This window comes from Meriones unguiculatus, chromosome 15 (assembly GCF_030254825.1).
Source record: "Meriones unguiculatus strain TT.TT164.6M chromosome 15, Bangor_MerUng_6.1, whole genome shotgun sequence".
NCBI classification, from domain to species: Eukaryota; Metazoa; Chordata; class Mammalia; order Rodentia; family Muridae; genus Meriones; species Meriones unguiculatus.
The window spans coordinates 11,351,393-11,374,867 of record NC_083362.1 but is presented as its reverse complement, the minus strand read 5'-3'; the positions used below and the strand labels follow the sequence as shown (position 1 = coordinate 11,374,867).

The window sequence follows — 23,475 nt, the reverse complement described above, 5'->3', positions numbered from 1 at the left end:
TTCTCCACATCCTCTCCAGCATATATTGTCACTTAAGTTTTTGATCTTAGCCATTCTGATAGGTGTAAGGTAAAATCTCAGGGTCGTTTTGATTTACATTTCCCTAATGACTAAGGACGTTGAGCATTTCTTTAAGTGTTTCTCTGCCATTTATATTCCTCTCTAGAGAATTCTGTTTAGCTCTAACCCTGAAACAACCCAGATGTCCCTCAACTGAGGAATAGACACAGAAATTGTGTAAATTTCATTTACACAATGGAATGCTACTCAGCAATTAAAAACAAGGAAATCATGAAATTTGCAGGCAAGTAGTGGGAACTAGAAAAGATCATCCTGAGTGAGGTATCCCAGAAGCAGAAAGACACACATGGTATACTCACTTTAAGTGTATATTAGACATATGATATTGGGTAAACATACTAAAATCTGTACACCTAAAGAAGCTAAGCAAGAAGGAGGACCTTGGGTGATATGGTCAATCCTCACTCAGAAAGGCAAACAGGACAAATGGAAGAGGCAGAAAACACTGAACAGGACAGGAAGCTACCACAGAGGGCCTCTGAAAGACTCTACCCCCTATCAAAGCAGATGCTGAGACTCATAGCCAAACTTTGGGCAGAATGCAGGGTATCCTATTAAAGAAGGGGCAGATAGTAAGACCTGGAGAGGACAGGAGCTTCACAAGGAGAGCAACAGAACCAAGAAATCTGGACCCATGGGTCTTTGCTGAGACTGATACTTCAACCCAGGCCCATGCATGGGGATAACCAAGAACCCCTGCACAGATGTAGCCCATGGCAGCTCAGTCTCCCAGTGGGTTCCCTAGTAATGGGAACAGGGGGTGTCTCTGACATGAACTCAGTGGCTGGCTCTTTGATCACCACCCCCTGAGAAGGAATTAGCCTTACCAGTCCACAGAGGAAGACAGTGCAGCCAGTCCTGATGATACCTGAAAGGCTAGAGTCAGATGGAAGGGGAAAAGGACCTTCCCTATCAGTGGACTTGGAGAGGGGCATGGGAGGAGATGAGGGAGGGAGGGGGTGCTTGGAAGGGAATGGGGGGGGAACAACTAGGATACAAAGTGAATAAACTGTAATTAATATAGAAAATAAAAATAATAAAAAACCAACAACAACAACCAAAAAAAAACATGATCTGGATTTAATGGTGGATACACATCAAACTCTATACAAACTCTGTACAAACTCCTCCTACAAATAATTCAGAAACCATTGAAAATACCTAAAAGATTTTTTTAAATGGCTGTTGTCTTCTATTTTCTGTTTGGAATAAAAGCCTGTGGTATAGTAGGGCCAATTAATCACTGCGTGCCTCGCTGATAAACCTCAGGTGAACACTTCATTAGCTATTGGTAACCCACGTATTTCGATGGCCCCTGTTTGAACTCTCATGCTTTCAATACCTGTCTGTTCATCCAGAAGTTGGCATTGGGAGTCCCCAGATGCTTCTGTGCTAGTGGCACTCTGGAATTGTTTTAGTTAAAAGTTGTTTTAGGTACAACATCTTCATTGTGGATCCAGTAGTCAATTACTGAGTTATCAGGCCTTTGGAAAATGAGTTGGGTGAGAGAAATACATTTGATAGTGTGTTACCATGAAGTATACCGTTGACCTTTGAATTGTAGGAGTTGCAGGTATTTAAAAATCTGTGGCAGCAGTGCTTGGAAGGCAGAGGCACAAGAATCATAAGGTTTAGGCCAGCCTGGGCCACACACTGAGACACTGTCATAGATAGATAGATAGATAGATAGATAGATAGATAGATAGATAGATAGATAGATAGATAGATAGATAGATAAAAGATAAACAAACAAACAGAAATGAAGACTGTGGTGGAGCCTAGTGGTTAAGCTTCAGTACTGCCAACTGTGTGACGGGCAGTCATGGGAATGACAGGTTTGTGAGCTCAGCCTGTGGCTTTCACGTAGATTCTGTCAGGACGGAAGACCCTCAAAGAAACAATTTACGGTGGGAATGCAGAGCCAGGCCCTGTTCTCCACCTTTGGTTGCTGCTGTTTACATTCGTTTATTGAGCCCACATTTTCATAGGCCTTTTCACAGGAAAATTCACGTCTGCTTCGTGGTGAAGACAGACCCAGAGGCTATCCACACAGGCAGCAGTGGACTGGTCTGTTTTCTTCTTTTTGCGTGATTATGTCTACTGCCTCGTCTTGATTTATGAGCAAAAACCTACAAAAATAAATGTTTTGTGGTTTATCTAAAAAAAAATATAATACAGAAAAATGTTTTTGGTGAATAAAATCAATTTTGTATAGTTCATTTCAATCTAAATAAAGTGCTGATTTTGTTTAAAAAACAACAGTCACATTAATCTCAATTGTGAATCTGACTACATTTTTACTTATTGCTTGAATATATTTTTCTCTTCTGAAAGTATTTTTATATGCTACCAAGGCACAGAGAATTATGTTGCTTAAAAAAAAAAAAAGAAAAAAAAAACAAGAAAACAAGAGTGTATCTCAGTGTACCCCAACACTGTAAAACATCGGGCCATTTGTGTGATGAGCTCTGTCTGTGACCTGCTAGAAAGGAGAGTCACAGCTCCTCTCACAGCATGTGTTGTGATGTGAGGGAAGCTCTGTCTCACAAGGGAGCCCAGATATAATTTCTGTGTAGCCACTTTGTAAGAAAACATCATAGATCATCTCGTGAATGGCTTGGCTTAGACATCAGAATGCGCACAGTTGGACACTTGGGAATAGTATGCCATGTTGGATCCTGCTGTAAGGTCAAAGAAATAGAAATCACAATGGGAATAATGCCAGTTTTTACTCCTTTTAAAACCATAGTTAGTTACTTGCAGTATTAATAAGATATGTAATTCCCAGAAAGTGACTGAAATCTTGTACATATGCTGTACCTTACAAAGTCATGTATTTGATACTCCTACTTCATTACTTTTTAAAGGCTTATGTTTTTTATTTTCAGTTGTGTGTGTTTGGGGGCGGGTCTTTGCACATGAACGCAGGTGCCTGCAGAGCCCAGAGGCCTCAGGTCCCTGGAGCGAGTATTGCAGATGGCTGTGAGCCTTCAGATGCTGGGGTGCTAGGACCTGAATTTGTGTCCTCTGCAAAAGCAGAATGTGCTCTTAACCCCTGAGTCATTCCTCCCTACCTCTGTTTATTACTTTTTAAAGAGAATATAAGTGATGATTATAGACAAGCATTTTGTAGAATATCAAACTTACCTATAATAGTGACATAAATGTTTTTATTTTCTGGTTGATTTGATTTTCTGAGATGCATAAAGATGCCGAGTGCAATATCGTCACAAGAACCACCATGTAGATTTCTTTGTCTCACATCAGTGGATTTAATGGCTCCCAGTGTCATTTTTATGAGATCAGTCCTCAGTGAGTTTCTGTTTTGAATGAGTCATCATGTCTAATTATTGCATTTGTTATTTTTCAGAGCAGTTGAACATCACATACCAAGAGTGACATCTGGCTAACAATATCACAACAACCTGAAGTTAGGATCTTTTTTGGAAGCGAAAAAGGAAAAAAGAAACATTTTTTTTAAAAATGGAGGAGTGATCGTCAAAGGTAAAACTTCATTTCCTTTGTATAACCCACTTCTACAACTCTCTCTTACGAGGCACTACATGAAACAGTTCTTCTCTTTTTATAATGTGATATATTTCTACCTTAAAGTTCCAAAGCCATAGGAGGCTGAAGAATTTAAAGTCTGTTTTTTAACTCCATGGTTACCTGTACAGATTTTGATCAAGATAGAGTTCGCATCTGTAGTGATTATTGTTATCAATCTAGAATGTCAGATCAGGCAAATGCAATTTTCAGGACTGGGAGATAAAATACCGGACCTGAGGTTAAGCATGGAATGAAAGAAATTGATGGCACCGAATCACTTTGTATTTTCTTTGCGTGCTGTACAAATTTGCATTCATCAGCACAGGCATGCCCACTGCGATGTAAATCTGGTAGGAGAGGCAGTGAAAATGCTGATGCCCATGCTACCATCTCCACTCTCTTTCTTTCATGGGCTCTGTTAGGAGGAAAAGACCATAAAATATATAAGTCAAATGTGTTCCATGTAATGTCAGATCAGAGGGGGATTAATATTGCTGAATACATTAGTAAGCTACTGTCCTGTTTGGGTTATTTGTACAACAAAGACAAGGACTTAAAAATGGCACTTTGCTGGGAAGGTGATCCCATGAATCCAGATAAGAGCAGCTGGGCCTTCTTACTGGTACATGAAGTAATTTTCAGGCAGAAAATACAGAAGGATAATAAGATTGAGTGTAGACTGAACTGCATAGCAACATTTTGCTGACATTATAAAGGCAAAGAGAACCTGATAGAAATGTCCATCTCTGCAGCTGTGGCTGCAATTGCATGTGGTCCAGAGGTCTTATTCAGCCAATCAACGACTTTGTTACACCCCCTTTTGCTGGATTTTTAAGCAGGTCATTTTTCTCCTGGATGAAGCATCGAGAGGAAAGAGCTTCGTGTCAGGGAGCCAAACTGAACAGTTCCGAGATAAACTTTTACCAATAGATCTGTGATCAAAATGAGAGATGCATTTTGGCATACGATATTTATATATATATTAATATATATAATATATACTATTTATTCTATAAATATATATACGCACAATAGATTTCAAAGTGTGTTGAGCATTTTAGAAATAGTTATGGCTAATGTAATAACATTTAATGGTACTTTGGAAGTTACTTACTGGGTATTATTCACAATGAGAGTGTGCACACACGTGTGTTTACTCTTTGTCTCTCTCCCCCATCTCTCTTTCTCTCTCTCTGTCTCTTTCTCTCTCATCTCTAGAGGATCATTTGAGGGAGTTGGTTCTCTCATTCCACCATATTTAGTATATGAGCTTCCCGTTAAGTCCACTTACTAGCTAGTTCATCTCACTGCTCCTGACTCCTTTTTTCTTTTTTCAGCATTAGAATGTTAAACAAACAAAAAAAAAGTTGGATAAAAACAGTGGTTTTGTTAAAATCTATAAAATCACATGGTAAGTTGTGACTAGAAAGGAACAGCTATGAATTATGTAATCTACAAGGAGACATTTTCTGCAAACATCTCAACTAGTGCATGGTGATACACAACTTTCTAGTGAGAGCAGTGAAAATGGCATGCAAGGAGCATTGGCAGGAGGTGATGGGTTGTGGGGCCAGGGAAGTTGTGGCAGATGACATGGCAAAAAAAAACCAAAAGGACGAGACTTCATTGACAGTGGGGAGGTGTTGCTCAGATCAAGTCTGTTCCTGAGGATGAGATGCAAAAAGAGTGAATTTCCCCGGGGACTGTGAGATGGCAACCATCTCCTTACTGCACTTGCAGCCACCTCTGTACCATCACAGCTTCCTTTGATTTCTGTTCTTCCAGTGTGAAAGCTCTGATTACACCTGGTTTTAGCTCAGGACAAATATTCTCAGATTCATCTCTCTATTGTTATCCAAACTGCTAATTCTGAGGTTTTTAAAGCCTGCCACTCAGTTTTCTGGCTTACTTTTACTCTTCGATTTCACTCACCAGTGGTGTAACGCACTGTCTACAACTATCTGTGGTCTATCAAGCTTTCGATTGTGTTTGTGGGTCTGCGGTTGTCTGGCATAGATCAGTGCAGGACAAGGTCACAAATGTGCACTTCCAACGAGCTTTGAGCAGGTGCCTACCTGTTTGTTCAGACACCTGACTTGGAGAGCCGAGCTATAAACAGAATGATCCGGGTGGAACTATGATGCTCATGTTACAGACTGAGTTAGAGAGAGACGAGGTTCATATTGTGGAAAGTTAGGTTAACTTCAGACTGGATCTGAGTCTCTTGGAATGAAATGAGATTTAATAGCTGGGCATGGTGGCACAAGCCTTTAATCCCAGCACTGGGGCGGCAGTGGCAGGGAGGTTTCCTAGTTCAAAGCCAGTCTGCTCACATACAGTGTTCTAGGCCAGCAGCCAGTGCTACAAAGTGAGACATTGACTCAAAAAAGAGGAAAAAAAGATAAAAATACATAAGATCCTTTTTCTAGATGATTTATTTTTTCTTTTTTATGTGTATGAATGTGTGCCTGCATGTATATATATGCACAATATGGTTTCACTGCTCATGAAGGCCCCAAGAGGGTGTCAGATGCCCTGGAACTGAAGTTATACATAGTGGTGAGCTACCATATCGGTGCTGAAGACCAAACTTGGGTCCTCTGCAAGAGCAGTAGTTACTCTTAACCTCCGAGCCTTTGCTCCAACTGTGAAATAAGATCTCAATATCATGAAAGTTTGCATACTAAGTTCCCAGATATATCTCCTGTCCTCTACTGCAATATAAACTTTGGAGAATAATAAATATTGATGGATGGATGGATGGATGGATGGATAGATGGATGGATGGGTGGGTGGATGGATGGGTAGATGGATGGGTGGGTGGATGGATGGGTAGATGGGTGGATGGGTGGGTGGATGGATGGGTGGATGGATGGATGGGTGGATGGGTGGATGAGTGGGTGGATGGGTGGATGGGTGGGTGGGTGGATGGATGGGTGGATGGATGGGTAGATGGGTGGATGGGTGGGTGGATGGATGGATGGGTGGGTGGATGGGTGGATGAATGGGTGGATGGGTGGATGGGTGGGTGGGTGGATGGATGGGTGGATGGATGGATGGGTGGGTGGGTGTATTCAACAAGTGACTTCATACAAAGAAATCTCTGTGGGATTCGTGTAAAGAGTGACAAGATTTCCTTTGCAGGGAGTCTTCCTTAAATGACACTCAACACAGAAGGCTTCTTAAGAGAGGACTAACCCTGCCCAGTGCTTCTGGGTAACCCTGGGCATCTCTGTGCTCTTGATAAGCACAGCCCTCCATGGAAGACAGCTTGCTATCTGATTCACTACAGTGATAGAAATGTCATCTTATCAAAACTAACTGTACATTTTACTTTATGAAAGAGCCACTGGGTGTGTGAAACGGGGAAATCACCTCAGTTTAATAATTTCCTTTGTGAAACTGTCTTCTGTGAGTTTAGATTTTGCAGGGCAGGTTGGTCCAAATACTCATTCACTCCAAGGACAAAAGCACATTATGGTTCCTGCATTGGAATGTGTTCATGATCAATATTGCATGTTTTCTTTCCACATCTTTATCTGCATTTTTCAGACCATGATTAGATTGGCAAACTTATCCAACTTTTCTTGCTAAATAACTTTCCCGACTGTCCATTTTCTGCCTGTTCTTCAATTTATTCCAGGAAGTAGGCTCAGTGCCTACTTTCAAAGCTCAGTATAAATTTTCTTCTGTATGCTTTAAGAAAAAAGTCCCATATATTTTGTTCCTGTGTATTTTTGTTGTCTACTAAACTTAAAATACATCCATGAAAAAGCTTACAATTGTGTATTACCATAATTAACCATAGAAGATGATGAACATGAAAATTTATCTTTAAAAATATATATCATAACTCATATTAGTAGTAGAAAAATTAGTAATTTCATTTTATTTCATAGCATGCTTCAGGTGAAAGCTTAAATATTAATTAAAGCAAAAAATCCTAGCTTCAGCTTTATTTTTCTATGGATGTATTTACTTGGCTGAGTCCTAGACTTCCTACCTCAGTTAGAGAAAGAAGCAGTTGGTGTTGGGGGGATACCTCAGTGGCTAAAATACTCACCACACCAATGTGAAGAGCAAAGTTCAAATTCTCACAGCCAATATGAAGCTGCACCCGGTAACCCATGTCTATAATCCCAGCACTCCTAATGGTGAGATGAGAGGCAGAGACAGGAGAATTCTGGGAAGCTCCTCATGGATGCCCAACTATGTATACACAGAGAGGGAGCAGGGGAAGACAGAGAAAGACAGAGAAAGACAGACACACACACACACAGATACAAACAGATACACACACACACACATACACACTTGACTTTAAGAGAGAAGAAGAGAGGGCTACAGAGATAGCACGGTGATTAAAAGAGAAGCACCTTGGCTTCTCTTCCAAGGCACTTGCTTTTTGGTTCCCAGCACCCACATGTCAGCTCACAACCACCTGTAACTCCAGTTCCAAGGGATCCAGTGCCCTCATCTGGTCACTGTGGGCACTAGGCATGTACATGGGGTACATAGAAATGCATGCCAGCAAAACACATAAAATAAAAATAAATAATTTTTTTTAGAAAAGGAGAGAAAAGAGAGGTGGGAAAGCTGCTTAGGTCAAAAACCCTGAGATTCATTCCAATGACCAACTTCAATCTGAGGGTATATAGCTCATGCAGTGTTACCTAAAACTAGCTTCAGAAGTATGAAAGGGTCAATCTGTTGACTGCACACAGTTTGAAGGAGATGTTTAAAGGCAGGGTTTAAGACTGAAAAATATTTTATTTCAACACTCAGATTTTCTCTTATCTCAGGGCTGCCCTTAAACAATATTCCAAACCACATTACATACTTAAGTATCTCTACCTGTAAAATGAGTTTTGTATTTTATTATTACTCTTATAATTGGGATTATGACTTTCACTTGTAAGGTTGTCTTGAAAACAAGAAATAATGTACAAAAAAAAAATCTAGAATGTAGTTAAAGCTCTAACAGCCTGCTCAGAGCTCAAGCTCACTAAACCCAAACTAAGATTTCAGAAGTAAGTAAACATTTCCTTCTCTTCCACCAGGCTAAGGAAATCTTTGCTTGAGACTTTAAAAGATGAGTACACTTTAGAAAATGTATCCAAAATTTAGTCAAGTGAGTCTTGAACAGCTAATGGAAGAATTCCTTGTGCATTTTAATCTGGATGGGATGTCTCTGACCATTCCCCATACTAGCGAGTATAGGCAGAAAGCCATGCCCTTTACCTCAACAGTCATTCCTTCCATGGGATATGATGTATACATAGACTATCTCAATGCTTGAGAGGCCAAAACAGAAGGATCAGAAGCCTAGGGCCAGCCAGGGATATATAGCAAGTTCCGGACCAAACAGGGCTACCAAAAGAGACCCAATGTTCCCTTCCATCCATTCACCAAACAAACAAAAAATATGACTCCTTAATCTTTGAGTAAAAAGTCTGCAAATGTCATCCTGTGTCCTCGCTTGTAATCTAACCACAACTTTGGATTCCACAAACCCAACCTAGAGGTTTTACAAACCACAGAGAATCGTCCTAAAAAAAATGTCCGTATGCTTAGAATTTAGATATGATTACAGTATATGCAAAGTCGTTTCTTTTTCATTTCTCAAAATAAAAAGTTCATTTTCACAGCCAATTTGCCAGGTGCAGCTTCATCTCCAGAGGCAAAAGAAATCAAATTTTGGTCGATAGAAGATTCATTTGCTACAAGAATCATGTTCACGTTGAACATATTTCTGTTTTTCAGAAGTTCTTGAGGTTGAATTGTCTCTCTGACACTGGTTAACCCCAATACTTCATCATCAGAAATTCAGAGTTGCATACTTAATAGACAATCAATGTAGCTTTGGATTTCAACCTCAGCATAGGATTTCATTCTTTTCTTTTTTTTTTTTTTTTTGTTTTGTTTTTGTTTTTTTTTTTCAATTTCAATGTCCTATAAATTTGCTGTAAGTGAATGTCTGGAGTTAATTCTTCCTGTTTAGTCATCTGTCCCTTTTATGGCAGAAATAATTTATAAGCTGAAAACCGCTATGCCCTCTGGAAAGCTTGATTCATTCAGATAATTGTAAGAAACTGAAATCTAACTGTGGGATACTGTGTGCTGTGCTGGTCATGTCTCACAAATATCACCATCAAGGTGAAAATCCTGCTGATGGGGGTGTGTGAAGGTTTATGGGATAAAGATAGATTATAGATAGAAGGGTAGTTGATAGGGATAAATATAGATGATTCATAGATAAATAGATGACAGATAAATAGAGTGAGTGAGAGAGACAGATCATAGAAGGATAACAGATTTAGTGAATGGTGTGAATTATGATATTATTTATTTAAACAACCCAATATTTCCCAGTAGAGCAGCTTTTTCACTATACCAATTATTCATGATATATAAAAGCAATATACTATATAACCAGATAATTTGTTTTTAAATAAACCATAATGAACTTTATTGCAGTTCACTGCTTGTAGGTCTTTGCTTACCTGTGAGAATACACGGGAATCAGGTTTATTGCATTCAATGGATACAGCTTGCCAAGAATAATGAGAAAAAAAAAAAAAAGACAGGATTGCTGGCTGAGTTTATTTCATCTTTGTGTATCCTTAACATATGCTACGGATTTTCGCCCAACAGACCATGTTCATTAAAAGCTAAATTTGGGGAAATGCTGATACTATGCTAAATACCTAACTTTAGCACTGGCATTTCCCATCCTTCCAGTGCAATCTGGGAACTGAAAATCAAATAACATATAAGTTTGACAAAACTCTAGGATCCACGAGGTCCATCTCTCTGACATTTCAAATATCGGGGACGTTTTATTGAGACATTTTCTATGTGGCCCTAACTATCAGGAACTCCCTATGTACATAAAGCTGGCCTCTAACTAATGATTAATATGGGAGAACCAAGCCCAAGCAAGCAGTCCTGGATGTTGTAAGAAATTTGGCTGACATAAAATTCCATTCACAGGGGAAACAAGCCAGTAAACAAACAGTAAACAGCCTTCCTTCATGGTCTCTGCTTCAGTCCCTGCCTCGAGCTCTGCCTTGGCTTTCCTTGACGATGGACTCTAACCCGGAAGCTAAAATAAGCGCGACTCTCCCTGACTTGCTTTTGTCACAGGAATAGAAAGCAAACGGGGACGGGGACGCAGGGCGAGAGCTGAGAAAGTTCGGAGAGTGCCGTGCTTCGGTGATGTTTCCTAATGCGATTTCTGGCTGCGCGATTTAATGTCCATGTACAGTTGTGGGTTTGCTTCCGCAGGCTGGTAGTGACGTTAGTGGTGCTGCTGAGACTATACAGACATGCGGAAGATTTCTTATTTAAGAGCTGGAGGGCTTCGCTCTCCACAGAGGTGTCATGTGTACTGATAGGTACAGGCTATTGCCAGTGGTAGACATGTTTCAGCAATGTCTACCTTTTAGTTAGGTCACCGGGAAGCATTCTTTACCCTGGCCAGGCCCCTTTCCTACTCAGACTTCCTGGATCTTAGTAAAAACCCCAAGTGCTTAAACCTGAAATGTATAGTGGGGCTTAATTAGGCGTTCACTTAACTATCCTTTGGGGAATTAACCACCTCTAAATGTTATACATAAGAAAGTATTTCATGAGCGATTTGAGAAAGGTTTCAAATATTCTGTTAAGAAACATTACCAGTAACTAACATTTACATGGGTATGAAAAGTTTTTAAAATGTATCCTTTCTGAACTTTGAAGTTACTGCTTCTTTTTAAATATATAATTATCATTTTTTTTTCACTCCAACCTGTTTCCAACCATGGAAATGTTTTTTATTTCTTTTTCTTTTTTCATTTATATTTTTTATTAATTACAGTTTATTCACTTTGTTTCCTACCCGTGGCTCCCTCCCTCCTCCCTTCCCAATCCCACCCTCCCTTTTACTTCTCCACCAATGCCCTTCCCCAAGTCCACTGATAGGGGAGGTCCTCCTCTTCCTTCTGATCCTAGTCTATCAGGTTTCATCAGGAGTGGCTGCATTGTCTTCCTCTGTGGCCTGGTAAGGCTGCTCCCCCCTTAGGGGGAGGTGATCAAAGAGCAGGCCAATCAGTTCCTGTCAGAGACAGTCCCTGTTCCCCTTACTAGGGAACCCACTTGGACACTGAGTTGCCATGGGTACATCTGCTCAGGAGTGGTAGGTTATCTCTATGAATGGTCCTTGGTTGGAGTATCAGTCTCAGAAAAGACTCCTGTGCCCAGATTTTTTGGTTTGGTTGCTCTCCTTGTGGAGCTCCTGTCTTCTCCAGGTCTTACCAATTTTCTTTCATGAGATTCCTGCACTCTGCCCAAAGTTTTACTATAAGTCTCAGCATCTGCTTTGATGCCCTACAGGTTAGATTCTTTCAAAGGTCCTCTGTGGTAGGCTTCCTGAACTGTTCACTGTTTTCTCCCTCTTCTGATGTACATCCTCTTTGCCTTTCTGAATGAAGATTGAGCATCTTAGCCAGAGTCCTCCTTCTTGATTAGTTTCTTTTTTTTTTTTACCTCAACGTGCTTGTTTTTATTAAAATATGAACTTCTTTTGAAGCTAAGGCAGAGATCCTTTGCAGCGATTGTTTCTGTACTAAACTGAAGGGAACTTTATTAGGTGACGAATATGAAAACCAAGATTAGTTTCTTTAGGTGTACAGATTTTAGTATGTTTATCCTATATTATATATCTAATATCCACTAATGAGTGAGTATATACCCTGTGTGTCTTTTGGCTTCTGGGATACCTCACTCAGGATGATCATTTCCAGTTCCCACCATTTGCCTACAAATTTCATGATTTCCTTGTTTTTTATTGCTGAGTAATATTCCATTATATAGATGTACCACAATTTCTGTATTCATTCCTCTTTTGTGGGACATCTGGGTTGTTTCCAGCTTCTGGCTATTACAAATAAAGCTGCTACAAACATGGTTGAGCACATGTCCTTGTTGTATACTTGAGCATCTTTTGGATATATGCCTAGGAGAGCTATAGCTGGATCTTGAGGTAGCACTATTCCTAATTGTCTGAGAAAGCGCCAGATTGATTTTCAAAGTGGTTGTACAAGTTTACATTCCCACCAGCAATGGAGGAGGGTTCCCCTTTCTCCACATTTAATGAAAATATTATTACGTCATTTTTCTCTTTTCATTTCCTCCCTACTACCTTTTCCATGCCCCCTCACTTACCCCTTCTCAATCAGTGGCCTCTTTGCTTTAATTGTTACTGTTAATCAGTCAGAGGCTCATCCTTCCTCTCTCAGCTGCCCTTGGTTGTCTGAGATTCTTTGTCCAGATGAGGACGCCATGAGATTTCCTCCTTCCACAATAGCATATCTGTTGACGATGTGCTTGTTCAGATCTTGTTCAGACAGCCCTACTGTTGAGGTATCATGGGTGTAGCGTCTCTGACATCTCTAGAAGACAAAATCTCATAGCTGACTTCCTGGTCGTACAGTCTTGTCACATCCTCTTCTGCAAGGTTCCCTGAGCCTTAGGTGCAATGGCTGGACACTTGTTGGCAGTTGTTCTTTGCTTTTTGAGCAGTTGTGGTTTTCTGTAATGGGGGCCATCTTCTGCAAATAGAAGCTTCTTTGATAAAGAGAAAGGAAAACAAAACAGTAAGATATACACTCTTCTATGACCTTAAGGATAAGCGTTCAGAATTCCATTCAGGGCTTGTGCTGGTCTCATAAAGCGGTGGCAGTTGGTTTTCCTGTAAGACCCATGACCTCACGAGTCCTGGGCAGTTTGCTAGGTTTCCAGTTTTAGTCATGATATTTTCCTGATGATGGGTCTTAAGTCCAATTACATAGTTGTTGTTTACAGCCAATATATGGGTACTGCTATTGCCACCTTTTGATATTTTACCATGTTGGTCATTGTTGTGGTTCCCAGACATCATAGTACAACTATTGGTTGCTCTTTGTTGCTTGCATAGAACCCGTCTGGATGATCAAAGGTAGCTCTTTGATAACTCACATCCTCCAAGTCCTGAGTATGAAGTACATGGTGTCTTCAGCAATAGGGACTTAACCTCAACTTCAGGGAGGAAAACGAGGACAAAAGCAATAGTGTATATTATTTGAGGAGCTCTCAGACTGCCCAGATCAATAACCCAAAAGGTGATTTCTCCTGCTTGGTACTGGGGTTTTTGTTAGCTAGTCTGTGGCCCTTGGGAAGGAATATTATCAACTCAAATGGCATAACTCAATTTAAACTATGCATATGTGTGTATACTTAAAATGTATTATATGTAATTTTAGGTAAATGAGAATTAATATGATTTCTTATGGCCTTTTCAAACATCCTTAGTGCTGTTTTCCCCTACTTCCTCCCTTTCCTTCTGTATTGACCAACTTCCCTTTTCAGTGTAATCTTTTCTAGTTCCACCCATTTACCTCCAAACTTTATTATATTTCTTTATTTTTTTTTCTCCACAGCTGAATAGTATTCTACTGTGTGTGTGACCACAATGTCATTATCCATTTGGCAGTTGAAGGACATTAGGTTGTGTTGTTTCCATTCCCCATTAGCTATGGAAATTTTTTTTGTAATTGTAATATGGAAGAAGATGCTTTTAGGCAAGAATACTGAAGTCCTGGGGCCGAATAGGATATGAAGAGGAAGTTGACGCTTAGCTCAGCCCATCACCCCCAGGACAAACTGCCAAAAGGGACAGGGGGTTAGATCCTGGGCTCTGGGAAGGACCATCCTGTAGATGATAGGAGAAGATGGATGTCAGGGTCAGAGCCTGGGTACTGAGATGTTTAGGGATGGAGAATTTTTTGCAATCCAGACTAAGACAGAAAATTTTGAGATCCAAATGGGGATTTTATTTTATTTTATTTCATATTTCATTTTATTTTATTGCTGTGGTGCTAAAGACTGAACCTAGAACCTTGAATGTTCAGGGTATGGATAATGTCTCTGAGCTATACCCCACTCTTCAGAGTAGGAAATTTAATTAATATGAACTTATTCTTAAAGTAAGCTTAATCTGAGCTTATTTTAAGCTTAGAAACTTCTTTCAATTGTGGCATCTGTCTTCAAAGTCTGTATGATTGTAAATTGCAAAGCTCATTCACCCCAACTCCCTGATCTGACTTTTTGAAGAACCATTGTTGTTTCAATGTCAGAATCTTGAGACTTGCCCTTTATTTTAGTCCCACCTTCTTCTCTGACCCCTCACTAGGTTTTGTTTATGTTTTCTGGTTCTCTCATTCCCTCCCTCCCACCAGCTCCCTTCCTTATGCTTGAGCCACTTCATTAATACCCTTACCAATGTCCGGGCCTCATGTGAGCCTCTCATCACAGTTTTGTTTTGCAAGCTGTTTTTGTATTAACTTCTCCCAAATAATATCATCGCAGATGCGTTGTTTTTATTTTAACTGATACACAAAAACAGAAGTTGAACATACTTCTGAGGTCACATGCAAACTGTTATATATATATATATATCACATATATATAGTGTATATATATATATATATATATATATATATATATATATATACACACACTAGATAATCTTTAAATCAGTTATCTGTCATGTCTGTGGTAAAATTATTTTTAAGTCTTTCTAGCTTTTTGAGTTGTACAGCCTGTGATCATTATCTGTCATCATTGTTCTGTGCAGTGATACCCTGGAGCTTTTTGCTTCCATCTGGTTGTAATTTAGTGCCTGTTGGTCAACCTTTTCCCCTGACTCCTCGCCTCTTTGCAGCTATGGAAACCACCATTTATTATCAACTTCTCCGAGATCAACCTCGTTACATTTCGTATATTAGAGATGTCATGTGGGTCTTCTCTTGTGCTTTTTTTTTCTCACTTAACAGAATGCTCTCTAGTTCTATCCAGTTGTCACAAATAACATGGTTTAATGTTTTTTTTAATGAATGAATAATATTCCTTTGAGTGCAAATACCACATTTTCTTTGTTTATCCATCATTTGAGAGACACTGGCATTGCTTTTATTTCTTGGCTATTATGAATAGAGCTGCAATGAACATGAGCATACAGATATCTGCTCAATGTAATTACATCTGTAATGTGTACGCCCAGCAGTGGGATGATGTATTTGCAACAGTAATTTTTGTCTAATCTGATGTGCCAGACACCATGCTAAGAGTTTTAACTTCCTTTTGTTTTTACCACAACTTCAAACAGTAGGTGCTGTGATCATTCCTGTTTTATATATGTAAAAAGAAAAAAAAATGCTACTGAGAGAGTTTTAGAAAATATAACCCAAGGAGGAAAGTTTAGTGCCAAAGCCCAAGCCAGTAACATTGTGTCATAAGACTCTCTATCTGAGTAGAAGAAAATGATGGCCAGACTCCAAGAGATAAGCCTGGACAGATTTTAACTGATTGTGAATTATCCTTGATGGGCAAACACTGACTCAAGAATTTTAATGACCCAACAAGGGATACATGTGGCTAGAGGCCATAGTCCTAAGTAGTTCTGATGGGCAGATGGTGAGATCCAACTTTCTTGGAAGTTGGATCTGCAGAGATCCTGGCACCTTCTGTGTAGAAGCAATGTCTGTGTCACTCTTATGAGCATGTCGGGTTCCCTCACTCTAATGGGAGGAGCTGCCCTCTCCATGAGACATGTTACTGACTATCTCTAGTTCGCATGCTCTGCCAAGTCAGTTCTGTATGGCCCACTGCCTGGGGAAAGCATTTCCTAGGCTTATGACCTCTATTCAAGGGCCTCTATGAAACACTCAGCGTGTAGTTGCAGGTTATGTAGCTAAGCATCACGCATCCTCTGGCTCCCAGGGCCTGTTGGGGTATCCCGCCCACGTGTCAGGATGAGGGAAGCAAAGCTCAGAGCTGCCATGAGAGTTTCCTGAAACACCTTCAGCTCATATGTAATACACATAGTAAATGTTCAACGATACACGTAATACAAGCACTGATTGCTACATCTGTTAAAGCCGCTTATCAAAACAAGTTAAAGCTCCCAAGAAGTAACACTATTCAAAGGTTCGTCACCATCACATGAGTATTTCCAGAACAGACAAAGCTACTTGCTTTACTTATCCAAATGTTTTCATTTTACATCATTTCCTTTTCCATTTTGAAGAAAGATGCCTTCTGGTAGAATGTTAGGTGAGTTCTGCCTTATGTAGTAATCAGTAGGATACCATGCCTTGGTGGAGAACCATTTGTACCCTAGAAACGTGTGACATTTCTATTTAATACCTGTGTAGTAAAGAGAAGGTGCAAATTAAAATAATGTTAACAACATTACCTTTCTTGAAATTTGACCATGAAAGAGACAGAGTGCTTTATTAGTAGCATATAATTTTATTCTTTTAATACTTAACTGAGTGCTTTTTTATATATATTCTCATTTTACCAATTTGCAAGGAAGACACAGAAAGTTTTAGTAATTTCTCCCCAAGTTTACACAGCTGGTAAATAGGAGACTAAATTTTGGATCCAGGCACCATAGCTTAGAGAATTTCTTTTTTCTTTTTTTTTTTTTTTTGTCATTTTCTCTCTTTTTTTATTGATTTATTATTATTTAGTTTATTCACTTTGTATCTTGGCTGTATCCCCTCCCTCATCTCCATCCAGTCCCACCCTCCCTTCCTCTTTTCCCACTATGCACACCAGCCCAATCCACTGTTGGGGAAGTCCTCCTCCCCTTCTATCTGACCCTAGCCTATCAGGTCTCATCAGGACTGGCTGCATCTTCTTTTTCTGTGGCTGGCAAGGGTGTCCCCCCAGGAGGAGTAATCAAAGAGTGAGGCACTGAGTCCATGTCAGAGACAGCCCCTGATCTCCTTATTAGGGAACCCACATGGAAACTGAGCTGCCTATGGGCTACATCTGAACAGGGATTCTAAGACCTCTCCATGCATGGTCCTTGGTTGGAGCATCGGTCTCTGCAGGGCCCCTGGGCCCAGAATTTTTGGTTCTGTTAGTCTCCTTGTGGAGCTCTTGTCCCCTCCAGGTCTTTCTATCTTGTCCTTCTTCCATAAGATTCCCTGCATTCTGCCCAAACTTCGGCTGTGAGTCTCAGCATCTGCTTCAATACCCTGCTGGGTAGTCTTTCAGAGGCCCTCTGTGGAAGGCTCCTGTCCTATTCCGTCTTCTCCCACTTCCAGTGTCTAGGGAAGGTGCTCAATCGCCATTCAGAAGGGCAAACAGCATAGCTTAGAGTTTCTGTTCAGATACTCAATGAATAAACGGGCAGCATACACTCTGCTGTATGCCAGGCATGTTTTTTGGACCTAATAGGTCATCAGTGAATGTGAACTTAGTGATTGTGCTGTGTGAGTGCTCAATCAAGATATCCATTGGCTGAAAGCAATGTCTGAGTGGCAGTTGAGTCATTTCAATTTTCTAAAATTCATTGCCTGAAGCATCCATTTTTAGTGTTCAGATTTTACATGCTGTACCAATTCATCCTCAATTAAAAGAAAGTAATTGCAAAGTGCTTGGGAAAGAGTCAGTTATTGTCTGAGCTGCCAGGTTTCAGGAATCAGCATTCTAGAATCTGCAAAAATGGTAAACTGCAAAAAAAAGAAGAAGACAAAAAATTATCATTCACTGTGTTGTAGTTTAAATTTTGGAGTCTTATAATTTCAGATTTGGATCAGAATTTTGGATTATCTGTGCCAATTTGCTACCTCCTACCAGAAACCTTCACACAGCATTTTAAAGATAAAATCTTTGATAAATATTCCTCTAACCTTTGCGTAACATCAATAGAAATAGTGATAGGGGTTTTTGTTGTTGTTGTTGTTTTGGTTTTCTTTTTTTCTTTTTTTTTTTTTTTACAATGCCATATTGCAATGAGCCTATGGCTAGTATAGTATTAGGATAGCCAGCCAGTGAAGTCCTAGAGAAGTCAATATACTCTTTCTTTTCATACCTACATTTTAAGGCTCTGATTTCTATTATTTCCAGAATTTTTAATTTAGACGTTATTTTGTGCTGACTTCTGTTCTTCTAAAGCAGAAGTCAGCAAATGTTATTCCCATCTAGCTTTGCTCTTATTGCTGAAGATAAAGTTTTTATAGCACTGACACATGTGCTCTCTTGTGTCCTGTTTGGTTTGGGGGTGTTGTGTTGTGTTGTTTTACTGTGTTACCGAGGACTGAAGCCAGGGCATTGTGAACCGTGAGCAAGGATTCCAACATCAGGTGTAACCTAGTATCTGTGACCCTGTGTTTTATCTGAAAAAGCCAAATGAGGTGGTTGCAGGGAACACAGCATTGTCAAGAAAGACTAAATCACTGTTATCTGACACTTTGAGAAAATGTCTGTCAATCTGTGCTATAAAATGTTGCAATTTTTCATGTGTTCTGCCTTTATCTCCTTTATCCTTAACACATTTGCTGTGTGTCCCACCTAGGGTCACTGTTGCTCTGAAGAAACACCATGACTAAAGGTTTATTTGGCTATTGCTTCATTATGCCAGTTCATCCTCAGAGGAAGTCGGGACAGAAATGCAAACAGGGCAGGAACCTGGAGTCAGGAACTGATGCACAGGCCATGGAGGGGTGCAGCTCACTGGCTTGCTCTTCATAGCTTGCTCAGTCTGCTTTCTTATAGCCCCAGGACCACCATACTGAGGTGACCCCACCCACAATCGGCTGGGCCCTCTCATATCAATCACTGATTAAGAAAATGCCCCAAATTGAAGCAAGGAGCCAGCTTGCTTATAGCCAAATTTTTCCTTTTTTTTTTATTAAAAATTTACTTTACATCCTGATCACAGCTTTCCCTCTCTCTTTTCCCAGTTTTTTACTCTCTCTTCTCCCCTGTGCTCCATCCTCCCTTTCTCCTCAGAAAAAGGGAGGCCTCCATGGATTTCAACCCACCTTGGCAATCAGGTTGTAGTAGGACTAAGAACATCTATTGTTGCTAGACAAGGCAGCCCATTTAGAGGAAGAGGATCCCAAAGCAGGCAGCAGAGTCAGCCCAGCTGACCCCTCGTCAGCTTGACACGCAAACACATCACTGTTAAACCTCAACCATTCCTTTTTTGTTCTTCCCCAAGATCACACATTAACCAAGACATCACAAAATAAGACATTTTTGTAAACTTAAAACTTCTCACAGCCTTACAAATTCAAACAGTTTAAAAGTTGTATCTAAAAATATGTGTTCTCCTTCAAAATCCATAGTCTCTGTAAAACTCCAGAATTTCTCTGTTTTTTTGTTGTTTTTTTTTTTTTTTAAGTTCAAAGTCTCTCAACTGTGGGCTCCTTTAAAATCAGAAATAAATGCTTTATTTCGAGAGGGAAGAACCAAGTCAAGAACAAGAGCACAGTCTCAATTTGTACAAGGAAAACCAGACTCATACAGCGTAAATAACTCAGTCTAATGTCTGGGATTCACTCGTTGTCTTCTGGGCTCCTCCAAGGAACTTGGCTCATTTCTCCAGCTTCATCCTCTGCAGCATACACATCTTGTCTCCTAAGCTCAGGCTGGCTCCACTCTACCACTGCTGCTGTTCTTGGGTCTCATCCCAAGGTACTGGCATCTCCAAAACGCTGGGGTCTTCTGCAACTGAGCTGCACTTCCCTCTTCCTAATGCCAAGCTCAGCTTCTCTGCATGACCACTTCAATCCTTGGCCTTCAACTGCTACTGAGGCTGTGCCTTCACCAATGGCCTCTCCTGGCCTCTCAGAGTACCAAGCCTCAGCTGCTCTGTTAGTTGTGGCACATGCAGGTAGGATTTTCTGGAAAAGGAAGAGGCAGGAGGATTCGAGTTCAAGGCCAGCTTGGGCTACACCCTTCCATGCCTTCAAAACTAGTATCACCCAGGTGACTCTTAAACTGTGCAGTTCAGCTGCCTTCAAGAGGCGCAGCCTTGGTTGCCTTTGGAATATACCTTATGTCTGTCTCTGAGGAGACACTTCCCAGAAGGTTGTACCTTAATGATACTCATCTCTTCTTAGTCACCAGGAATTTCTCAGCTCCAGCTGACCAGTGTCAACTGTCCCAGTAATGCATAGTTTTCACTTCAGTGATTCTGACTTCCTGTTAATCACAGTTGGGTCTTCACCTCCAGCTGTTCAGAACCACAGAATCTTAATTCAAAATAACAAATGACCCTGGTAGAATCTCTGAACTTCTCTCTGAAGCTTCACAAGCCAGGACCCTGCATCTGTCTGCACTGCTGTCAACATATGTATCTTCCAAGCTCCTAACAGAACACTGAGCTCTCAACACTCAATGGCTTTTCTAGCCCAAAGTCCTGCCATCCTCCCAAACACAACATGGACAAGTCTGTCACAGCAATACCCAACTCCTTCTACCAATTTCTGTCCTAGTTAGGGTTACTGTTGCTGTGATGCAGCACCATGACCAAAGCAATTTCAGGAGGAAAGGATTTGTTTGGCTTATGGCTCATCGTCATGGTTCATCATTGAAGGAAGTCAAGGAAGGAACTCAAACAGGGCAGGAACCTGGAGGCAGGAGCTGATGCAGAGGCCAGGGAGGGGCGCAGCTTAGTGGCTTGCTTCATACTGCTTGCTCAGCTGCTGTCTTTTAGAACCCAGGACCACCAGACCAGGGATGTCCTCAGCCACAGTTGACTGGTCTCTCCAGATAAATGAGTGAGAAAAGGCACTATATGCTTGCCTACAGCCTGATCTTATGGAAAGGTACTTTCTCAATTAGGTCACCCTCCTCTCAGGTGACTCTAGCTTATATCAAGTTGACATGAAATTAGACATCGTACCATGTGGTACAAATTTATTACCATGATTGTAGTAGCCTGAATGACATGAGTACAAAGAATACACACAGAGCTTAACTACCTTCTCAAAATTTAATAACTGTTCACACACACACACACACACAACATACATGCTTCTAATTAGCTAGGGAAAAATAAGGACTTTTTCTTTCTTCAATAAGTCAAATGCCTGCAATTGCCTCGGTTATAGCATAATGTGTTTCTGGAAACATAAAGAAGAATATAGTTACAACTATTAGAGACACTAGCGTTACATGTATTAGTGACTTTAAATTTTTAATTATACATAGCTACCACTGCCCATCATCCTTTCCCTGGCTGACTCCTGGACAACTGGGGTGAGTAATTCCCTTAAAGGTTTTACAAAAGACCAATCTCTGGCTACTCCTGCTAGATATTCTCTGGTCTTCTTCCTGCCTCTTGTATCCTCTGTGGATTCTTTGCTAAATGTCAAAGCTGGTGTCCTTGGCTGTAAGTCTCCTGGAGCTCCTCCCTGAGACTTTGCTAACACAGCACTAAGTGCACACTTCGGTTTTGTGTGTGCCTGAGGGATGGGAGGGAGTGGTACTGCTCTTTATTCCGCAGCAGCAAGGGCTAAGGCTAGCTAGCTCACCACTGCCTCTTCTAGTTTCTAATTTATTAGTTGCTTAACAAATATATATATATATACCTATATATATCAAACACAACAGTCCTGAAAGTATTGAAATAGCAAGAGATTTTAAAATATATTCATATTTCTTGAGAATCTTTGTCCAACTTAGTGAATGAAGTCACTGTATGTTCACCATAATCCATTCCATATCATTGAATAAGCTGTATCCCGGGTACTGTGTATATGCGTCCCTAAGTAAGGGTGACGTGGCTATACATGTGTCAACAATGTGACTGAAACTGACTCGTTCAGAAAATTTGGAAAATAGGAAATAGCCATGTACTACATCACTCATAAGCTTGTGTAAACAGTACTTTTTTTAAAATTTTTTCATCAATTACACTTTATTCATTCTGCATCCCCCCATAAGCCCCTCCCTCCTCCCCTCCCAATCCCACCCTCCCTCCTCCCTCTGCTTGCATGCCACTCCCCAAGTCCACTAATAGGGGAGGTTCTCCTCTCCTTTCTGATCTTAGTCTGTCAGTTCACATCAAAAGTGGCTGCATTGTCCTCTACTATGGCCTGGTAAGGCTGCTCCCCCCCAGAGGGAGGTGATCAAAGAGCAGCCAATCAGATTATGTCAGAGGCAGTCCCTCTTCACATTACTATGTAAGCCAATTGGACTCTGAACTGCCCTGGGCTACTGTGCAGGGGTTCTGGGTTATCTCCATGAATAGTCCTTGGTTGGAGTATGAGTCTCTGGGAAGTTCCCTGTGTTCAAATTTTCTTGTTCTGTTGCTCTCCTTGTGGAGACCCTGTCCTCTCCAGCTCTTACTATTTCCCAGTTCTTACCTAAAATTCCATTCACTCTGCCCAACAGTTGCCCATCAGGCTCAGCATCTGCTTTGATAGTCTGAAGGGCAGAGGCTTTCAGAGGCCCTCTGTGGTAGGTTCCTAGGTTGTTTCCTGTTTTCTTCTTCTTCTGATGTCCATCCTCTTTGCCTTTCAGGATGGAGATTGGACATTTTAGTTAGGGTCCTCTCTCTTGCTTAGTTTCTTTAGATGCACAGTTTTTAGTGGGTTTGTCCTATGTTGTATGTCTATATGAGTGAGTATATACCGTGTGTGTCTTTTTGCTTCTGGGACAACTCACTCAGGATGATCCTTTCCAGATCCCACCATTTACCTGCGAATTTCATGACCATTCTGGAAATCAATCTGGCGCTTTCTCAGACAACTAGGAATAGCGCTTCCTCAAGATCCAGCCATACCACTACTGGGCATATATCCAAAAGAGGCTCAAGTACACAAAAAGGACATTTGCTCAACCATGTTTGTAGCAGCTTTATTTGTAATAGCCAGAAGCTGGAAACAACCCAGATGCCCCTCAACTGAAGAATAGATGCAGAAATTGTGGTACATATACACAATGGAATATTACTCAGCAATGAAAAATAAGGAAATCGTGTAAACAGTACTTTAATTTAGATTGAAAACCAGAAGCTTG

At 40.6% G+C, this 23,475-nt stretch overlaps 1 protein-coding gene across 9 annotated transcripts in view; it reads left to right on the top strand.

Annotated features, from left to right (window-relative positions):
* Dlgap1 (DLG associated protein 1) overlaps positions 1–23,475 on the top strand; it is a 784,196-nt gene that overhangs the window by 276,603 nt on the left and 484,118 nt on the right. For 8 of the 9 annotated variants that reach the window (XM_060368165.1, XM_060368163.1, XM_060368160.1 and 5 more), the window contains exon 3: positions 3,452–3,585. The gene's annotated coding sequence lies outside the window, so the exon portion shown is untranslated. The remainder of the gene's footprint in view (positions 1–3,451; positions 3,586–23,475) is intronic. The other variant, XM_060368161.1, reaches the window with a different exon arrangement.